The sequence below is a fragment of the Falco naumanni genome, chromosome 12, assembly GCF_017639655.2.
Source record: "Falco naumanni isolate bFalNau1 chromosome 12, bFalNau1.pat, whole genome shotgun sequence".
NCBI classification, from domain to species: Eukaryota; Metazoa; Chordata; class Aves; order Falconiformes; family Falconidae; genus Falco; species Falco naumanni.
In genome coordinates this window covers 9,080,870-9,101,218 of record NC_054065.1, presented here as the reverse complement: position 1 = coordinate 9,101,218, position 20,349 = coordinate 9,080,870, and positions in this window count along the sequence as shown.

Sequence of the window (20,349 nt, the reverse complement as noted above, 5' to 3'; positions counted from 1 at the left end):
AGAGGCTTAAGATGGGTTTTCTGAATACTAACAATTTATTTTAGACTGCCTAAACTCAGGTCTTGAAAGATTTCACTCTGCCAGACATAGAAACACTGTTGCACTCCAGTTGTGATATCCCTTTTCCCAAGTTGTCACATGCACATCTCGCTCAAGCAACATTACTGTTAGTTTCTCTCTGCTACATAAAAGCATATTGCACTTGTAGATATAAAAGACAGCACCCTTACTTAGATTATTACCTTATTACCTCATAACTCTTAGTATACCTTGTATCTCTGATTTCATCACTTCAAAAATTCACCAGAAGCAGATAAAACCACAGCCTCAGACTAAACTACACCTTAACTGCCGATTCAAATAAAGGCATTCTCTTCAGATATGCCTAATGCTTACAAATAATTTTGGCTGGTTTTGATCAAAAAACTATTATTACAATAATGATCAAAAATAATAATCCCGTTTGCAAAATGCCTTTAAGCCAGCCTCCTAGTCCCAACCAATTTCCACATTCAGAACACAGCATAAATACAGAATACAGAATAAATTATCTCCATCAAGGCAAAAAGGCTTCTCTTTAAGCACAGAGATGTTTGCTAGTTTAAGACAGAAACCCATTTCTTGTAGGGGACATCTGAAGCACTTTTTTTGGTGGGTTTGTAATCAAGTCCGTATTTTTCCTAGAGAAGCTTAAGCTGTTCCTCTTGTTTCAGGAGTGTTTCCAACTCTAATTTGTTGAACAGGCCCGTATTTCCCAAAAATATCATACATTTCCTCCATTGTGATTTTATATGGCAGGTTCTGAATATAAAGGATCCGATTGACCTCTGGGGGCAGCCGGATGTTAGCTCGCTTGGCCGCTTGCATCGCCATGGCACCGATCGGAGGGGGTGGGGGTGGGGGGGTGCTGCCTTGGAGAGAAACAGCGGCCGGGAAGGGGCCTGCTGGGCTGCGCGCCGCCGCTCGCCGCTGCCGCGGGGGAGCTGGATGCTATCCCATACGCTAATAACCCAGGTAATTCCTTTTTACAATCTATGTCCTGAACGCTCCGCTTTTCTAAAAAGCGTTTGAGAGAATCATACGTCGCTTGTCTCTCCATACCTTCGTCAGCGCTGTTGCAGCCTTTGCGAGACTTCGGCGACGCGTGGCCGGCGGGACCCTCTGTAGGTGCTCCCGGGCGCGGGGACTGTGCCCTTCCGCCTCCTGCGCTGCTTTCAGGACCGGTACCCGAATCTCCGTCGACTCGTGGCTCACAGGTTCAGCCCTCTCTAAGGTCCCTGTTCGGGCGCCATTTGTCACGACTGAGGGAAGACACATTCACTCAATATGAGTGATCAGCAGACTTCGTTTGTTGTGACTTACAGTCACCTTTTATGCCTTGTTATAATTAGCTCATACATATTACAAAAGTTAAGCTCGTTATTGGTTAGTTGCCTAAATACCAAGCCTGCCCCTAGTTTCCCTTCTGTAGTTATCTGTTCCCACCTGTAAACATTCTTTTCCCACCGCGATCCTCCTGTTATTGTGTAACAAGAACAGCCAAGGATAGTGTATTTTTGCTTTACTTCAGATAAGCTGAGAGCGATGTGCATTTTTGTCCAGCCAGCTGGACTATGTCTATGTGACCCTTTTCAGCTAGCCAGTTATCCACACCCTTAAGCATAGGGTTTCTCATGTCTCCTTAGCTTAGGGCTTCTTCACGTCATCTTAGCTCAGGGTTATTTGACTTCTTTTTAGCTTAGGGCTTTTTTGCATCATCTTAGCTTAGGGCTTTTTCACATCTTTTTAGCTTAAAGGCTTTTTGGTGTTCCCGTAGGTTAGGGCTTTCTCGCGTCGCCTTAGCTTAGGTTTTTTTCACATCGTCTTAGCTTAGGGCTTTTTGGCGCCGCCTTAGCTTAGGGCTTTTTCGCGTCGCCTTAGCTTAGGGCTTTTTCGCGTCATCTTAGCTCAGGTTTATGTTTGTCCTGAAACACTGTTATTGAAAATGGTCAACCAGGCCTATGTCGCCCAAAATAAAAACGGGGGAATTGTGGATAACTGGCTAGCTGAAAAGGGTCACATAGACATAGTCCAGCTGGCTGGACAAAAATGCACATTGCTCTCAGCTTATCTGAAGTAAAGCAAAATACACCGTCTTTGGCTGTTTTTGTTACACAATAACAGGAAGATTTCGGTGGGAAAAGAATGTTGCAGGTGGGAACAGATAACTACAGAAGAGAAACTAGGGGCGGGCTTGGTATTTAGGCAACTAACCAATAATGAGCTTAACTTTTGTAATACGTATGAGCTAATTATAAGAAGGCATAAAAGGTGACTGTAAGAGACAATAAATGAAGTCTGCTGATCACTCATATTGAGTGAATGTGTCTTCCCTCCGTCGCAACATTATTTGACTTCTTTTTAGCTTAGGGCTTTTTTGCATCACCCTAGCTTAGGGCTTTTTCACATCCTTTTAGCTTAAAGGCTTTTTGGCATCCCCGTAGGTTAGGGCTTTCTCGCGTCGTCTTAGCTTAGGTGTTTTTCGCATCGCCTTAGCTTAGGGCTTTTTCGCGTCGCCTTAGCTGAGGGCTTTTTCTCCTCGTTTTGGCTTAGGGCTTTTTGGCGTCGTCTTAACTTGGGGCTTTTTGGCGTCGTCTTAGATTAGGGCTTTTTCGCGTCGCCTTATCTTAGGGCATTTCCGTGTAATCTTAGCTTAGGGCTTTTTGGCATTATCTTAACTTAAGGGCTTTTTCATATCTTTCTTAGCTTAGGGCTTTTTGGCAACGCATTTAGCTTAGGGCTTTTTCGCGTCCCCTCTAGCTTAGGGCTTTTCACGTAGCCTTTAGCTTAGGGCTTTTTGGAGTCGCCTTAGCTTAGGGCTTTTACATCTCATCTTAGCTTAGGGCTTTTTCACGTCAATTTAGTTAGGGCTTTTTGGCGTCGTCTTAGGTTAGGGCTTTTCCATGACCCCTTAGCTTAAGTTTTTTTCATGTCGCCTTAGTTTAGGGCTTTTTCACGTCGCCTTTAGCTTAGGGGTTTTTTGCGTCGCCTTAGCTTAGGGCTTTTTTTGCGTCAACTTAGATTAGGGCTTTTTCGCGTCCCCTCTAGCTTAGGGCTTTTTTCGCGTCTCCTTAGCTTAAAGGGCTTTTTCGCGTCATCTTAGCATAGGGCTTTTTTGCTTCGTCTTACCTTAGGGATTTTTTGCGTCGTTTTAGCTTAGGGCTTTTTCGTGTCATCTTACCTTAGGGCTTTTTGGCATCATCTTAATTTAGGGCTTTCTGTCGTCGTCTTACTTTAAGGCTTTCTGCACGTCACCTTAGCTTAGGATTTTTGGTGTCCCTTTAGGTTAGGGCTTATACGCGTCCCCATAGCTTAGGGTATTTTCGCATTGCCTTAGCTTAGGGCATTTTCGCGTCAGCATAGGGATTTTTCACGTCCCCTTAGCTTAGGGCTTTTTCATCTCTCCTTAAGCTTACGGTTTTTGGGCGTCATCATAGCTTAGAGCTTTTTCGCGTCCCCTCTTGTAAGGGCTTTTTTATGTCTTTCTTAGCTTAGGGCTTTTTGGGGTCGCCTTTAGCTTAGGGCTTTTTCACGTCCCCTTAAGCATAGGGTTTTCTCACGTCATCTTAGCTCAGGCTTATGTTTGTTTGTGTTAAAACGCTGTTATTGAAAATGGTCAACCAGGCCTATGTCGCCCAAAATAAAAACGGGGGAATTGTGGATAACTGGCTAGCTGAAAAGGGTCACATAGACATAGTCCAGCTGGCTGGACAAAAGTGCACATCGCTCTCAGCTTATCTGAAGTAAAGCAAAATACACCTTCTTTGGCTGTTTTTGTTACACAATAACAGGAAGATTTCGGTGGGAAAAGAATGTTGCAGGTGGGAACAGATAACTACAGAAGAGAAACTAGGGGCAGGCTTGGTATTTAGGCAACTAACCAATAATGAGCTTAACTTTTGTAATACGTATGAGCTAATTATAAGAAGGCATAAAAGGTGACTGTAAGAGACAATAAATGAAGTCTGCTGATCACTCATATTGAGTGAATGTGTCTTCCCTCCGTTGCTACATAAGGGGACGCAAAAAAGCCCTAAGCTAAAAGTGACGCCAAAAAGCCCTAAGCTAAGAAAGACATGAAAATACTCTAAGTAAGATGACGCCAAAAAGCCCTAAGGAAAGATGACACGAAAATGCCCTAAGATAAGGCGACGCCAAAAAGCCCTAAGCTAGAGAGGATGCCAAAAAGTCCTAACCTAGAGGGGACCCGAAAAAGGCCCATGCTAAGATCATGCCAAAAACCCCTAAGCTAAGGCGACGCCAAAAAGCCCCAAGCTAAGGTGACACCAAAGAGCGCTAAGCTAAGACAACGTGAAAAAACCCAAAGCTAGAGGGGATGTGAAAAAGCCCTAAGCTATGACAACCCCAAAAAGCCCTAAGCCTAAGACGACGCGAAAAAGCCCTAAGCTAAGACGAGGCGAAAAAGCCCTAAGCTAAGACGAGGTGAAAAAGCCCTAAGCTAAGGCGACGCCAAAAAGCCCTAAGCTAAAGGAACAGGAAAAAGCCCTAAGCTAGGACGAGGACAAAAAGCCCTAAGCTAGGACGAGGCCAAAAAGCCCTAAGCTAAGACGAGGCCAAAAAGCCCTAAGCTAAGACGATGACAAAAAGCCCTAAGCTAAGAAAGACATGAAAAAACCCTAAGCTAGAAGGGACGTGAAAAAGCCATAAGCTGTTGAGAACGTGAAAAAGCCCTAAGTTTAAGGCGACGCAATAAAGCCCTAAGCTGGAGGGGACATGAAAAATCCCTAAGCTAAGACGACGTGAAAAAGCCCTAACTAAGATGACGCCCAAAACCCTAAGCTTAAAGGGAAGCCAAAAATCCCTAAGATAAGAGGAAGCCAACAAGCTCTAAACTAAGACGAGGCGAAAATGCCCTATGCTAAGACGATGCCAAAAAGCCCTAAGCAAAGACGACACCAAAAAGCCCCAAGCAAAGATGACACCAAAAAGCCCTAAGCAAAGACGAGGCGAAAAAGCCCTAAGATAAGATGAGGTGTAAAAGCTCTAAGCTAAGGCAACGCGAAGAAGCCCTAAGCTAGAGGGAACGCGAAAAAGCCCTAAACTAACGGGACATGAAAAAAACTATGCTAATGGACGCAAAAAAACCCTATGCTAACGGACGCCAAAAAACCCTAAGCAAATAAAGACATGTAAAAACCCTTACTAGACGGGATGTGAAAAAAACCTAAAGCTAAGATGATGCCAAAAAGCCCTAAGCTAGAGGGGATGAGAAAAGGCCCTAAGCTATGACAACACCAAAAAGACCTAAGTTAAGACGACGCGAAAAGCCTTAAGCTAAGACCATGCGAAAAGCTATAAGCTAAGGCGACGCCAAAAAGCCCTAAGCTAAGGCGACGCCAAAAAGCCCTAAGCTAAGGTGACGCCAAAAAGCCCTAAGATAAAGGCGACGCCAAAAAGCCCTCAGCTAAAGGTGATGCCAAAAAGCCCCCAGCTTAACGCGACGCCAAAAAGACCCAAGCTAAGGCGACGTGAGAAAGCTCTAAGCTAAGACAACGCAAAAAAGCCTTTAAGATAAGGCGATGCCAAAAAGCCCTAAGCTAAGGCAACGTGAGAAAAAGCCCTAAGCTAAGGCGACGCAAAAAAGCTCTAAGCTAAGAAGACGCGTGAAAGCCCTAAGATAAGATGAGGCAAAAAAGCCCTAAGCTAAGGCGACGCAAAAAAGCCCTAAGCTAGAGGGGACACGAAAAAGACCTAAGCTATGACAACACAAAAAAGCCCTAAGCTAAGAGGATGCGAAAAAGCACTAAGCTAAGAGGATGTGAAAAAGCCCTAAGCTAAGACGATGCAAAAAAGCCTTAAGCTAAGATGAGGAGAAAAAGCCCTAAGCTAAGGCGACGCCAAAAACCCTAAGCTAAGGAGATGTGAGAAAGCCCTAAGCTAAAGGAACACGAAAAAGCCCTAAGATTAAACGAGGCGAAAAAGCCCCAAGCAGAGACGAGGCGAAAAAGCCCCAAGCAGAGACGAGGCGAAAAAGCCCCAAGCTAAGGCGACGCCAAAAAGCCCTAAGCTAGAACGGGGTGAAAAGCCATAAGTAAGACGACGCGAAAAAGCCCTAAACTAGAGGGGATGTGAAAAATCCCTAAGCCTAATATGACGCTAAAAAGCCCTAAGCTAAGACGACGCCCAAAAGCCCTAAGCTAAAGGCGACGCCAAAAAGCCCTAAGCTAAGGCAACGCCAAAAAGCCCTAAGCTAAAGGCGACGCCAAAAAGACCCAAGCTAATAAAGACATGTAAAAGCCCTTACTAGACGGGATGTGAAAAATCCCTAAGCTAAGATGACGCCAAAAAGCCCCAATTAAGACGACACAAAAAAGCCCTAAGTTATGACGACGCTAAAAAGAACTAATCCTAAGGGGATGCCAAAAAGCCCTAACCTAAGAGGAGGTCAAAAGGCCTAAGCTAAGACGAACTGAAAAACCTTAAGCAAAGACGACGCAAAAAATGCCTAAGCTACAGAGAACATGAAAAAGCCCTAAGCTAAGACGAAGCGAAAAAGCCTTAAGATAAGGCGACGCGAGAAAGCCCTACGCTAAGGCGACGCCAAAAAGCCCTTTAAGAAAAGACGAGGCGAAAAAGCCATAAGCTAAGGTGAGGCGAAAAAGCCCTTTAAGCTAAGACGAGGCGCAAAAGCCCTTGAAGATAAGACGAGGCACAAAAGCCCTTGAAGATAAGACAAGGCGAAAAAGCCCTAAGATAAGACGAGGTGAAAAAGCCTTAAGCTAGAGGAGACGTGAAAAAGCCCTAAGTTATGACAACACGAAAAAGACCTAAGCCTAAGACGATACCAAAAAGCCCTAAGCTAAGACAAGGCGAAAAAGTCCTAAGCTAAGACGATGCGAAAAAGCCCTAAGCTAAAGCGACGCCAAAAAGCCCTAAGCTAAGAAGACATGAGAAAGCCCTAAGCTAAAGGAATACGAAAAAGCCCCAAGCAGAGACGAGGCGAAAAAGCCCCGAGCAAAGACGAGGCGAAAATGCCCTTAGCTAAAGCGACGCCAAAAAGCCCTAAGGTAAGGCGACACCAAAGAGCGCTAAGCTTAAGGCAACGCCTAAAAGCCCTAAGCTAGAACGAGGCGAAAAAGCCATAAGTAAGACGACGTGAAGAAGCCCTAAATTAGAGGGGATGTGAAAAATCCCTGGCCTAATACGACGCTAAAAATCCCTAAGACGACGCGAAAAAGCCCTAAGCTAAGGCGACACCAAAAAGCCCTAAGCTAAGGCGACGCCAAAAAGCCCTAAGCTAAGGCGACGCAAAGAAGCCCTAAGCTAAGGCGACGCCAAAAAGCCCTAAGCTAAGGCGACGCCAAAAAGCCCTAAGCTAAGGCGACGCAAAGAAGCCCTAAGCTAAGGCGACGCCAAAAAGCCCTTTAAGCTAAGGCGAGGCGCAAAAGCCCCAAGCAAAGACGAGGCGAAAACGCCCCAAGCAAAGACGAGGCGAAAAAGCCCCAAACAGAGACGAGGCGAAAAAGCCCCAAGCAGAGATGAGGCGAAAAAGCCCCAAGCAGAGACGAGGCAAAAAAGCCCCAAGCAGAGACGAGGCGAAAAAGCCCCGAGCAAAGACGAGGCAAAAAAGCCCTAAGCTAAGGCGACGCCAAAAAGCCCTAAGCTAGAACGAGGCGAAGAGCCATAAGTAAGACGACGCGAAAATGCCCTAAACTAGAGGGGATGTGAAAAATCCCTAAGCCTAATACGACGCTAAAAAGCCCTAAGCTAAGGCGACGCCAAAAAGCCCTTTAAGATAAGACGAGGCGAAAAAGCCATAAGCTAAGGCGAGGCAAAAAAGCCCTTGAAGATAAGACGAGGCGAAAAAACCCTTGAAGATAAGACGAGGTGAAAAAGCCCTAAGCTAAGACGAAGCGAAAAAGCCTTAAGATAAGGCGACGCGAGAAAGCCCTAAGCTAAGGCGACGCCAAAAAGCCCTTTAAGAAAAGACGAGGCGAAAAAGCCATAAGCTAAGGTGAGGTGAAAAAGCCCTTTAAGCTAAGACGAGGCGCAAAAGCCCTTGAAGATAAGACGAGGCACAAAAGCCCTTGAAGATAAGACAAGGCGAAAAAGCCCTAAGATAAGACGAGGTGAAAAAGCCTTAAGCTAGAGGGGACGTGAAAAAGCCCTAAGTTATGACAACACGAAAAAGACCTAAGCCTAAGACGATACCAAAAAGCCCTAAGCTAAGACGAGGCGAAAAAGCCCTAAGCTAAGGCGACGCCAAAAAGCCCTAAGCTAAGGCGACGCGAGAAAGCCCTAAGCTAAGAAGACGTGAGAAAGCCCTAAGCTAAAGGAATACGAAAAAGCCCCAAGAAGAGACGAGGCGAAAAAGCCCCGAGCAAAGACGAGGCGAAAATGCCCTAAGCTAAAGCGACGCCAAAAAGCCCTAAGGTAAGGCAACACCAAAGAGTGCTAAGCTTAAGGCAACGCCTAAAAGCCCTAAGCTAGAACGAGGCGAAAAAGCCATAAGTAAGACGACGTGAAGAAGCCCTAAACTAGAGGGGATGTGAAAAATCCCTGGCCTAATACGACGCTAAAAATCCCTAAGACGACGCGAAAAAGCCCTAAGCTAAGGCAACGCAAAGAAGCCCTAAGCTAAAGCGACGCCAAAAAGCCCTTTAAGGTAAGGCGAGGCGCAAAAGCCCCAAGCAAAGACGAGGTGAAAACGCCCCAAGCAAAGACGAGGCGAAAAAGCCCCAAACAGAGACAAGGCGAAAAAGCCCCGAGCAAAGACGAGGCAAAAAAGCCCCAAACAGAGACAAGGCGAAAAAGCCCCAAGCAGAGACGAGGCAAAAAAGCCCCAATCAAAGACGAGGCAAAAAAGCCCTAAGCTAAGGAGACGCCAAAAAGCCCTAAGGTAGAACGAGGCGAAGAGCCATAAGTAAGACGACACGAAAATGCCCTAAACTAGAGGGGATGTGAAAAATCCCTAAGCCTAATACGACGCTAAAAAGCCATAAGCTAAGGCGAGGCAAAAAAGCCCTTGAAGATAAGACGAGGCGCAAAAGCCCTTGAAGATAAGATGAGGCGAAAAAGCCCTTGAAGATAAGACGAGGTGAAAAAGCCCTAAGATAAGACGAGGCGAAAAAGCCTTAAGCTAGAGGGGACGCGAAAAAGCCCTAAGATAAGACGAGGCGAAAAAGCCTTAAGCTAGAGGGGACGCGAAAAAGCCCTAAGCTATGACAACACGAAAAAGACCTAAGCCTAAGGGGATACCAAAAAGCCCTAAGCTAAGACGAGGCGAAAAAGCCCTAAGCTAAGGCGACGCCCAAAAGCCCTAAGCTAAGGCGACGCCAAAAAGCCCTAAGCTAAAGGCGACGCCAAAAAGACCCAAGCTAATAAAGACATGTAAAAGCCCTTACTAGACGGGATGTGAAAAATCCCTAAGCTAAGATGACGCCAAAAAGCCCTAATTAAGACGACACAAAAAAGCCCTAAGTTATGACGACGCTAAAAAGAACTAATCCTAAGGGGATGCCAAAAAGCCCTAACCTAAGAGGAGGTCAAAAGGCCTAAGCTAAGACGAGCCGAAAAAGCCCTAAGCTAAAGCGATGCAAAAAATGCTAAAGGTACAGAGAACGTGAAAAAGCCCTAAGCAAAGGCGACGCGAAAAAGCCCTAAGCTAAGGCGACGCCAAAAAGCCCTAAGCTAAGGAGACGCCAAAAAGCCCTAAGCTAAGAAGACGTGAGAAAGCTCTAAGCTAAAGGAACACGTAAAAGCCCCAAGCAAAGACGAGGCGAAAAAGCCCCAAGAAAAGACGAGGCAAAAAAGCCCCAAGAAAAGACGAGGCAAAAAAAGCCCTAAGCTAAAGCGACGCCAAAAAGCCCTAAGGTAAGGCAACACCAAAGAGCGCTAATCTTAAGGCGACGCCAAAAAGCCCTAAGCTAGAACGAGGCGAAAATCCATAAGTAAGCGACGTAAAGAAGCCCTAAACTAGAGGGGATGTGAAAAATCCCTAAGCCTAATATGACGCTAAAAAGCCCTAAGATAAGACGACGCCAAAAAGCCCTAAGCTAAAGGCGACGCCAAAAAGACCCAAGCTAATAAAGACATGTAAAAGCCCTTACTAGACGGGATGTGAAAAATCCCTAAGCTAAGATGACGCCAAAAAGCCCTAATTCAGACGACACAAAAAAGCCCTAAGTTATGACGACGCTAAAAAGAACTAATCCTAAGGGGATGCCAAAAAGCCCTAACCTAAGAGGAGGTCAAAAGGCCTAAGCTAAGACGAGCCGAAAAAGCCCTAAGCTAAGACGACGCAAAAAATGCCTAAGCTACAGAGAACGTGAAAAAGCCCTAAGCTAAGACGACGCGAGAAAGCCCTAAGCTAAGAGAACGCGAGAAAGCCCTAAGCTAAGGTGACGCGAGAAAGCCCTAAGCTACAACGAGGCGAAAAAGCCATAAGTAAGACGACGCGAAAAAGCCCTAAGCTAAGGCGACGCAAAAAAGCCCTTTAAGATAAGGGGACGCCAAAAAGCCCTTGAAGATAAGGCAAGGCGCAAAAGCCGTTTAAGATAAGACGAAGCGCAAAAGCCCTTTAAGATAAGACGACGCGAAAAAGCCCTTTAAGATAAGACGAGGCGCAAAAGCCCTAAGGTATGACAACACGAAAAAGACCTAAGCCTAAGACGATGCGAAAAAGCCCTAAGCTAAGGCGACGCCAAAAAGCCCTAAGCTAAGGTGACGCGAGAAAGCCCTTTAAGCTAAGATGAGGCGCAAAAGCCCTTGAAGATAAAGACGAGTCGCAAAAGCCTTTGAATATAAAACGAGGCGCAAAAGCCCTTCAGGATAAGACGAGGCGAAAAAGCCCTAATATAAGACGAGGGGAAAAAGCCTTTAAGTTATAGGGGACGCGAAAAAGCCCTAAGCTATGACAACACGAAAAAGACCTAAGCCTAAGACGATACCAAAAAGCCCTAAGGTAAGACGAGGTGAAAAAGCCCTAAGCTAAGACGAGGCGAAAAAGACCTAAGCTAAGGCGACGCCAAAAAGCCCTAAGCTAAGAAGACGTGAGAAAGCCCTAAGCTAAAGGAACATGAAAAAGCCATAATATTAAATCAGGCGAAAAAGCCCCGAGTAAAGACGAGGCAAAAAAGCCCCGGGCAAAGACGAGGCGAAAAAGCCCTAAGCTAAGGCGACGCGAAAAAGCCCTAAGCTAAGGCGACGCGAGAAAGCCCTAAGCTAAGGTGACGCCAAAATCCGTTTAAGCTAATACAACGAGAAAAAGCCTTTAAGATAAGGTGACCCGAGAAAGCCCTAAGCTAAGGCGACGCGAGAAAGCCCTAAGCTAAAGGAACATGAAAAAGCCATAATATTAAATCAGGCGAAAAAGCCCCGAGTAAAGACGAGGCAAAAAAGCCCCGGGCAAAGACGAGGCGAAAAAGCCCCGGGCAAAGACGAGGCGAAAAAGCCCTAAGCTAAGGCGACGCGAAAAAGCCCTAAGCTAAGGCGACGCGAGAAAGCCCTAAGCTAAGGTGACGCCAAAATTCGTTTGAGCTAATACAACGAGAAAAAGCCTTTAAGATAAGGTGACCCGAGAAAGCCCTAAGCTAAGGCGACGCGAGAAAGCCCTAAGCTAAGGCGACGCGAGAAAGCCCTAAGCTAAGGCGACGCGAGAAAGCCTTTAAGCTAAGGCGACGCGAGAAAGCCCTTGAAGCTAAAGAGACGCCAAAAAGCCCGAAGCTAAGGTGACGCCAAAAAGCCCGAAGCTAAGGTGAGGCGCAAAAGCCCTAAGCTAAGGTGACGCCAAAATCCGTTTAAGCTAAAACGACGCGAAAAAGCGTTTAAGATAAGGTGACCTGAGAAAGCCCTAAGCTAAGACGACGCGAGAAAGCCCTAAGCTAGAACAAGGCGAAAAAGCCATAAGTAAGACGACTACGAAAAAGCCCTTTAAGCTAAGGGGACGCCAAAAAGCCCTTTAAGATAAAGCGAGGCGAAAAAGCCCTTGAAGATAAGGCGAGGTGCAAAAGCCCTTGAACATAAGGCGAGGCGAAAAAGCCGTTTAAGATAAGACGAGGCGAAAAAGCCCTTTAAGATAAGACGAGGCCAAAAAGCCCTAAGCGAAGGCGACGCGAGAAAGCCCGAAGCTAAGGCGACGCGAGAAAGCCCTAAGCTAAAGCGACGCCAAAAAGCCCTAAGCTAAGGCGACGCGAGAAAGCCCTAAGCTAAGGCGACGCCAAAAAGCCCTAAGCTAAGGCGACGCCAAAAAGCTCGAAGCTAAAGGAACACGAAAAAGCCCCAAGCAAAGACGAGGCATATAAGCCCCAAGCAAAGACGAGGCAAAAAAGCCCCAAGCAAAGACGAGGCGAAAAAGCCCCGAGCAAAGACGAGGCGAAAAAGCCCCGAGCAAAGACGAGGCAAAAAACCACGAGCAAAGACGAGGCAAAAAAGCCCTAAGCTAAAGCGACGCCAAAAAGCCCTAAGCTAAAGTGACGCCAAAAAGCCCTAAGCTAAGGCGACACCAAAGAGCGCTAAGCTTAAGACGACGCGAGAAAGCCCGAAGCTAAGGCGACGCCAAAAAGCCCTAAGCTAAAGGAACACGAAAAAGCCCCAAGCAAAGACGAGGCAAAAAAGCCCCAAGCAAAGACGAGGCAAAAAAGCCCCGAGCAAAGACGAGGCAAAAAAGCCCCGAGCAAAGACGAGGCGAAAAAGCCCCGAGCAAAGACGAGGAGAAAAAGCCCTAAGCTAAAGCGACACCAAAAATCCCTACGGTAATGGCGACACCAAAGAGCGCTAAGCTTAAGGCGACGCCAAAAAGCCCTAAGCTAGAAAGAGGCGAAAAAGCCATAAGAAAGACGACGTGAAGAAGCCCTAAGCTAAGGCGACGCGAGAAAGCCCTAAACTAAAGGAACACGAAAAAGCCCCAAGCAAAGACGAGGCAAAAAAGCCCCGAGCAAAGACGAGGCAAAAAAGCCCCGAGCAAAGACGAGGCGAAAAAGCCCCGAGCAAAGACGAGGCGAAAAAGCCCTAAGCTAAAGTGACGCCAAAAAGCCCTAAGGTAAGGCAACACCAAAGAGCGCTAAGCTTAAGGCGACGCCAAAAACCCTAAGCTAGAACGAGGCGAAAAAGCCATAAGAAAGACGACGTGAAGAAGCCCTAAACTAGAGGGGATGTGAAAAAGCCCTAAGCTAAGGCGACGCGAGAAAGCCCTTAAGCTAAGGCGACGCGTGAAAGCCCTAAGCTAAGGCGACGCGAGAAAGCCCTAAGCTAAGGAGACGCCAAAAAGCCCGAAGCTAAGGCGACGCCAAAAAGCCCGAAGCTAAGGCGAGGCGCAAAAGCCCTAAGCTAAGGTGACGCCAAAATCCGTTTAAGCTAAAACGACGCGAAAAAGCGTTTAAGATAAGGTGACCCGAGAAAGCCCTAAGCTAAGACGACGCGAGAAAGCCCTAAGCTAGAACAAGGCAAAAAAGCCCTTTAAGCTAAGGGGACGCCAAAAAGCCCTTTAAGATAAAGCGAGGCGAAAAAGCCCTTGAAGATAAGGCGAGGTGCAAAAGCCCTTGAAGATAAGGCGAGGCGAAAAAGCCGTTTAAGATAAGACGAGGCGAAAAAGCCCTTTAAGATAAGACGAGGCCAAAAAGCCCTAAGCTAGAATGAGGCGAAAAAGCCATAAGCAGAGACGACGTGAAGAAGCCCTAAGCTAAGGCGACGCGAGAAAGCCCTAAGCTAAGGCGACGCGAGAAAGCCCTAAGCTAGAACAAGGCGAAAAAGCCATAAGTAAGACTACGCGAAAAAGCCCTTTAAGATAAAGCGAGGTGCAAAAGTCCTTGAAGATAAGGCGAGGCGCAAAAGCCCTTGAAGATAAGGCGAGGCGCAAAAGCCCTTGAAGATAAGGCGAGGCGCAAAAGCCGTTTAAGATAAGACGAGGCCAAAAGCCCTTTAAGATAAGACGAGGCCAAAAAGCCCTTTAAGATAAGGCGATGCGAGAAAGCCCTAAGCTAAGGCGACGCGAGAAAGCCCTAAGCAAAGGTGACGCCAAAAAGCCCTAAGCTAAAGGAACACGAAAAAGCCCCATACAAAGACGAGGCAAAAAAGCCCCAAGCAAAGACGAGGCGAAAAAGCCCCGAGCAAAGACGAGGCGAAAAAGCCCCGAGCAAAGACGAGGCGAAAAAGCCCCGAGCAAAGACGAGGCGAAAAAGCCCCGAGCAAAGACGAGGCGAAAAAGCCCCGAGCAAAGACGAGGCGAAAAAGCCCCGAGCAAAGACGAGGCGAAAAAGCCCTGAGCTAAAGTGACGCCAAAAAGCCCTAAGGTAAGGCGACACCAAGGAGCGCTAAGCTTAAGGCGACGCCAAAAAGCCCTAAGCTAGAACGAGGCAAAAAAGCCATAAGTAAGACGACGTGAAGAAGCCCTAAGCTAAGGCGACGCGAGAAAGCCCTAAGCTAAGGCGACGCGAGAAAGCCCTAAGCTAAGGCGACGCGAGAAAGCCCTAAGCTAAGGCGACGCCAAAAAGCCCTAAGCTAAGGCGACGCCAAAAAGCTCTTTAAGATAAAGTGAGGCGCGAAAGCCCTTGAAGATAAGGCGAGGCGCAAAAGCCTTTGAAGACAAGGCGATGCGCAAAAGCCCTTGAAGATAAGGCGATGCGCAAAAAAAACCCTAAGCTAAGACGACACGAAAAAGCCCTAAGCTAAGGCGACGCCAAAAAGCCCGAAGCTAAGGCGACGCCAAAAAGCCCATTAAGATAAAGCGAGGCGAAAAACCCCTTTAAGATAAGGCGAGGCGCAAAAGCCCTTGAAGACAAGGTGATGCGCAAAAGCCCTTGAAGATAAGAAGAGGCGCAAAAAATCCCTTGAAGATAAGGCGATGTGCAAAAAAGCCCTTGAAGATAACACGAGGCGCCAAAAAGCCCTAAGCTAAGGCGACGCCAAAAAGCCCTTTAAGCTAAGGCGACGCCAAAAAGCCCTTTAAGCTAAAGAAACACGAAAAAGCCCCAAGCAAAGACGAGGCGAAAAAGCCCCGAGCAAAGACGAGGAGAAAAAGCCCTAAGCTAAAGTGACACCAAAAAGCCCTAAGGTAAGGCGACGCCAAAAAGCCCTAAGCTAGAACGAGGCGAAAAAGCCATAAGAAAGACGACGTGAAGAAGCCCTAAACTAGAGGGGATGTGAAAAAGCCCTAAGGTAAGGCGACGCGAGAAAGCCCTAAGGTAAGGCGACGCGAGAAAGCCCTTAAGCTAAGGCGACGCGAGAAAGCCCTTAAGCTAAGGCGACACGAGAAAGCCCTAAGCTAAGGAGACGCCAAAAAGCCCGAAGCTAAGGCGACGCCAAAAAGCCCGAAGCTAAGGCGAGGCGCAAAAGCCCTAAGCTAAGGTGACGCCAAAATCTGTTTAAGCTAAAACGACGCGAAAAAGCCTTTAAGATAAGGTGACCCGAGAAAGCCCTAAGCTAAGACGACGCGAGAAAGCCCTAAGCTAGAACAAGGCGAAAAAGCCCTTTAAGCTAAGGGGACGCCAAAAAGCCCTTGAAGATAAAGCGAGGCGAAAAAGCCCTTGAAAATAAGGCGAGGTGCAAAAGCCCTTGAAGATAAGGCGAGGCGAAAAAGCTGTTTAAGATAAGACGAGGCCAAAAAGCCCTAAGCTAGAACGAGGCGAAAAAGCCATAAGCAGAGACGACGCGAGAAAGCCCTAAGCAGAGACGACGCGAGAAAGCCCTAAGCTAAGGCGACGCGAGAAAGCCCTAAGCTAAGGCGACGCGAGAAAGCCCTAAGCTAAGGCGACGCGAGAAAGCCCTAAGCTAGAACAAGGCGAAAAAGCCATAAGTAAGACGACGCGAAAAAGCCCTTTAAGATAAAGCGAGGCGCAAAAGTCCTTGAAGACAAGGCGAGGCGCAAAAGCCCTTGAAGATAAGGCGAGGCGCAAAAGCCCTTGAAGATAAGGCGAGGCGCAAAAGCCGTTTAAGATAAGACGAGGCGAGAAAGCCCTTTAAGATAAGACGTGGCCAAAAAGCCCTTTAAGATAAGGCGATGCGAGAAAGCCCTAAGCTACGGCGACGCGAGAAAGCCCTAAGCTAAGGCGACGCCAAAAAGCCCTAAGCTAAAGGAACACGAAAAAGCCCCGAGCAAAGACGAGGCGAAAAAGCCCCGAGCAAAGACGAGGCGAAAAAGCCCCGAGCAAAGACGAGGCAAAAAAGCCCGAAGCTAAAGCGACGCCAAAAAGCCCTAAGGTAAGGCGACACCAAAGAGCGCTAAGCTTAAGGCGACGCCAAAAAGCCCTAAGCTAGAACGAGGCGAAAAAGCCATAAGTAAGACGACGTGAAGAAGCCCTAAGCTAAGGAGACGCGAGAAAGCCCGAAGCTAAGGCGACGCGAGAAAGCCCTAAGCTAAGGCGACGCGAGAAAGCCCTAAGCTAAGGCCACGCGAGAAAGCCCTTGAAGCTAAGGAGACGCCAAAAAGCCCGAAGCTAAGGCGAGGCGCAAAAGCCCTAAGCTAAGGTGACGCCAAAATCCGTTTAAGCTAAAACGACGCGAAAAAGCGTTTAAGATAAGGTGACCCGAGAAAGCCCTAAGCTAAGACGACGCCAGAAAGCCCTAAGCTAGAACAAGGCGAAAAAGCCATAAGTAAGAGGACACGAAAAAGCCCTTTAAGCTAAGGGGACGCCAAAAAGCCCTTGAAGATAAAGCGAGGCCAAAAAGCCCTTGAAGATAAGGCGAGGTGCAAAAGCCCTTGAAGATAAGGCGAGGCGGAAAAGCCGTTTAAGATAAGACGAGGCCAAAAAGCCCTAAGCTAAGGCGACGCGAGGAAGCCCTAAGCTAAGGTGACGCCAAAAAGCCCGAAGCTAAAGGAACACGAAAAAGCCCCAAGCAAAGACGACGCCAAAAAGCCCCGAGCAAAGACGACGCCAAAAAGCCCCGAGCAAAGACGACGCCAAAAAGCCCCGAGCAAAGACGACGCCAAAAAGCCCCGAGCAAAGACGAGGCGAAAAAGCCCCGAGCAAAGAGGAGGCGAAAAAGCCCCGAGCAAAGAGGAGGCGAAAAAGCCCCGAGCAAAGACGAGGCGAAAAAGCCCTAAGCTAAAGCGACGCCAAAAAGCCCTAAGGTAAGGCGACACCAAAGAGCACTAAGCTTAAGACGACGCGAGAAAGCCCTAAGCTAAGGCGACGCCAAAAAGCCCTAAGCTAAAGGAACACGAAAAAGCCCCAAACAAAGACGAGGCAAAAAATCCCGAAGCTAAGGCGACGCCAAAAAGCCCTAAGCTAAGGCGACGCCAAAAAGCCCCGAGCAAAGACGAGGCGAAAAAGCCCCGAGCAAAGACGAGGCGAAAAAGCCCCGAGCAAAGACGAGGCGAAAAAGCCCCGAGCAAAGACGAGGCAAAAAACCCTAAGCTAAGGCGACGCCAAAAAGCCCTAAGCTAGAACGAGGCGAAAAAGCCATAAGAAAGACGACGTGAAGAAGCCCTAAACTAGAGGGGATGTGAAAAAGCCCTAAGCTAAGGCGACGCGAGAAAGCCCAAAGCTAAGGCGACGCGACAAAGCCCTAAGCTAAGGCGACGCGAGAAAGCCCTTAAGCTAAGGCGACGCGAGAAAGCCCGAAGCTAAGGAGACGCCAAAATGCCCTAAGCTAAGGCGACGCCAAAAAGCCCGAAGCTAAAGGAACACGAAAAAGCCCCAAGCAAAGACGAGGCAAAAAAGCCCCAAGCAAAGACGAGGCGAAAAAGCCCCGAGCAAAGACGAGGCGAAAAAGCCCCGAGCAAAGACGAGGCGAAAAAGCCCCGAGCAAAGACGAGGCGAAAAAGCCCCGAGCAAAGACGAGGCGAAAAAGCCCCGAGCAAAGATGAGGCAAAAAAGCCCTAAGCTAAAGTGACGCCAAAAAGCCCTAAGGTAAGGCGACACCAAGGAGCGCTAAGCTTAAGGCGACGCCAAAAAGCCCTAAGCTAGAATGAGGCAAAAAAGCCCTAAGCTAAGGCGACGCGAGAAAGCCCTAAGCTAAGGCGATGCGAGAAAGCCCTGAGCTAAGGCGACGCCAAAAAGCCCGAAGCTAAGGCGACGCCAAAAAGCCCGAAGCTAAAGGAACACGAAAAAGCCCCAAACAAAGACGAGGCAAAAAAGCCCTAAGCAAAGACGAGGCGAAAAAGCCCCAAGCAAAGACGAGGCGAAAAAGCCCCGAGCAAAGACGAGGCGAAAAAGCCCCGAGCAAAGACGAGGCGAAAAAGCCCCGAGCAAAGACGAGGCGAAAAAGCCCTAAGCTAAAGCGACGCCAAAAAGCCCTAAGGTAAGGCGACACCAAGGAGCGCTAAGCTTAAGGCGACGCCAAAAAGCCCTAAGCTAAAACGAGGCAAAAAAGCCATAAGTAAGACGACGTGAAGAAGCCCTAAGCTAAGGCGACGCGAGAAAGCCCTAAGCTAAGGCGACGCGAGAAAGCCCTAAGCTAGAACAATGCGAAAAAGCCATAAATAAGACGACGCGAAAAAGCCCTTTAAGATAAGACGAGGCCAAAAAGCCCTAAGCTAAAGCGACGCGAGAAAGCCCTAAGCTAAGGCGATGCGAGAAACCCCTAAGCTAAGGCGACGCGAGAAAGCCCTAAGCTAAGGCAACGCCAAAAAGCCCTAAGCTAAGGCGACGCCAAAAAGCCCTAAGCTAAGGCGACGCCAAAAAGCCCTAAGCTAAAGGAACACGAAAAAGCCCCAAGCAAAGACGAGGCAAAAAAGCCCCGAGAAAAGACGAGGCGAAAAAGCCCCGAGCAAAGACAAGGCGAAAAAGCCCTAAGCTAAAGTGACGCCAAAAAGCCCTAAGTTAAGGCGACACTAAAGAGCGCTAAGCTTAAGGCGACGCCAAAAAGCCCTTGAAGATAAGGCGAGGCGAAAAAGCCATAAGTAAGAAGACGTGAAGAAGCCCTAAAGCTAAGGCGACGCGAGAAAGCCCTAAGCTAAGGCGACGCAAGAAAGCCCTAAGCTAAGGCGACGCGAGAATGTCCGAAGCTAGAACAAGGCGAAAAAGCCTTAAGTAAGACGACGGGAAAAAGCCCTAAGCTAAGGCGACGCCAAAAAGCCTTTAAGCTAAGGCGACGCCAAAAAGCCCTAAGCTAAGGCGACGCAAAGAAGCCCTTTAAACTAAGGCGACGCCAAGAAGCCCTTTAAACTAAGGCGACGCCAAGAAGCCCTTTAAGCTAAGGCGACGCGAAAAAGCCCTTTAAGCTAAGGCAACGCCAAAAAGGCCTTTAAGCTAAGGCGAGGCGAAAAAGCCCCTGAAGATAAGGTGAGGCGAAAAGGCCCTTTAAGATAAGACGAGGCGAAAAAGCCTTAAGCTAGAGGGGACGCGAAAAAGCCCTAAGCTATGATAACACGAAAAAACCTAAGCCTAAGATGATACCAAAAAACCCTAAGCTAATACGATGCGAAAAAGCCCTAAGCTAAGACGACGCCAAAAAGCCCTAAGCTAAGGCGACGCCAAAAAGCCCCAAGCAAAGACGAGGCGAAAAAGCCCCAAGCAAAGACGAGGCGAAAAAGCCCCAAGCAAAGATGAGGAGAAAAAGACCTAAGCTAGAGGGGACGTGAAAAATTCCTAAGGTATGACAACCCCAAAATCTTTAAGCCTAATACGATGCGAAAAAGCCCTAAGCTAAGACGACGCCAAAAAGCCCTCAGCTAAAACGAGGTTGAAAAGCTCTAAGCTTAAGGCGACGCGAAAAAGCTCTAAGCTAATAAAGACATGTAACAGCCCTTACTAGACGGGATGTGAGAAATCCCTAAGCTAAGATGACGCCAAAAAGCCCTAACTAAGACGACGCAAAAAAGTCCTAAGCTAGAGGGGACGCGAAAAAGCTCTAAGCTATGACGACGCGAAAAAGCCCTAAGCTATGACGACGCGAAAAAGCCCTAAGCTATGACGACGTGAAAAAGCCCTAAGCTAAGAGGAGGTCAAAAAGCCATAAGCTAAGACGAGCCGAAAAAACCCTAGCAGAGGGGACACGAAAAATACCTAAGCTACAGAGAATGTGAAAAAAAACTAAGCTAAGGCGAGTAGAAAAAAGCCCTAAGCTAAGGCGAGGAGAAAAAGCCCTAAGCTAAGATGACACGACAAAGCCCTAAGCTAAGGTGACGCCAAAAAGCCCTAAGCTAAGACGAACAGTCCCCTGCTCCGGGCCAGGAGCCGCAAGAAACCCCAGCCCCCTGTACATTGCCAGGAGCCCAAAGAAACACTGGGCCCCTGCCTGGGAACACAAAATAAACCCCTACCCCTGCACCTTCCCAAGAACCCCAAAGAAACCCCTGCCTGAAAACCTAAAAGAAACCCCTGCCCCCTGCATAGGAACTCCCTAAAATTCCCCAGCCCCCTGCATGTTTCCTGGGAGCCTAAAAGAAACATTTGGCCCCTGCCTGGGAAT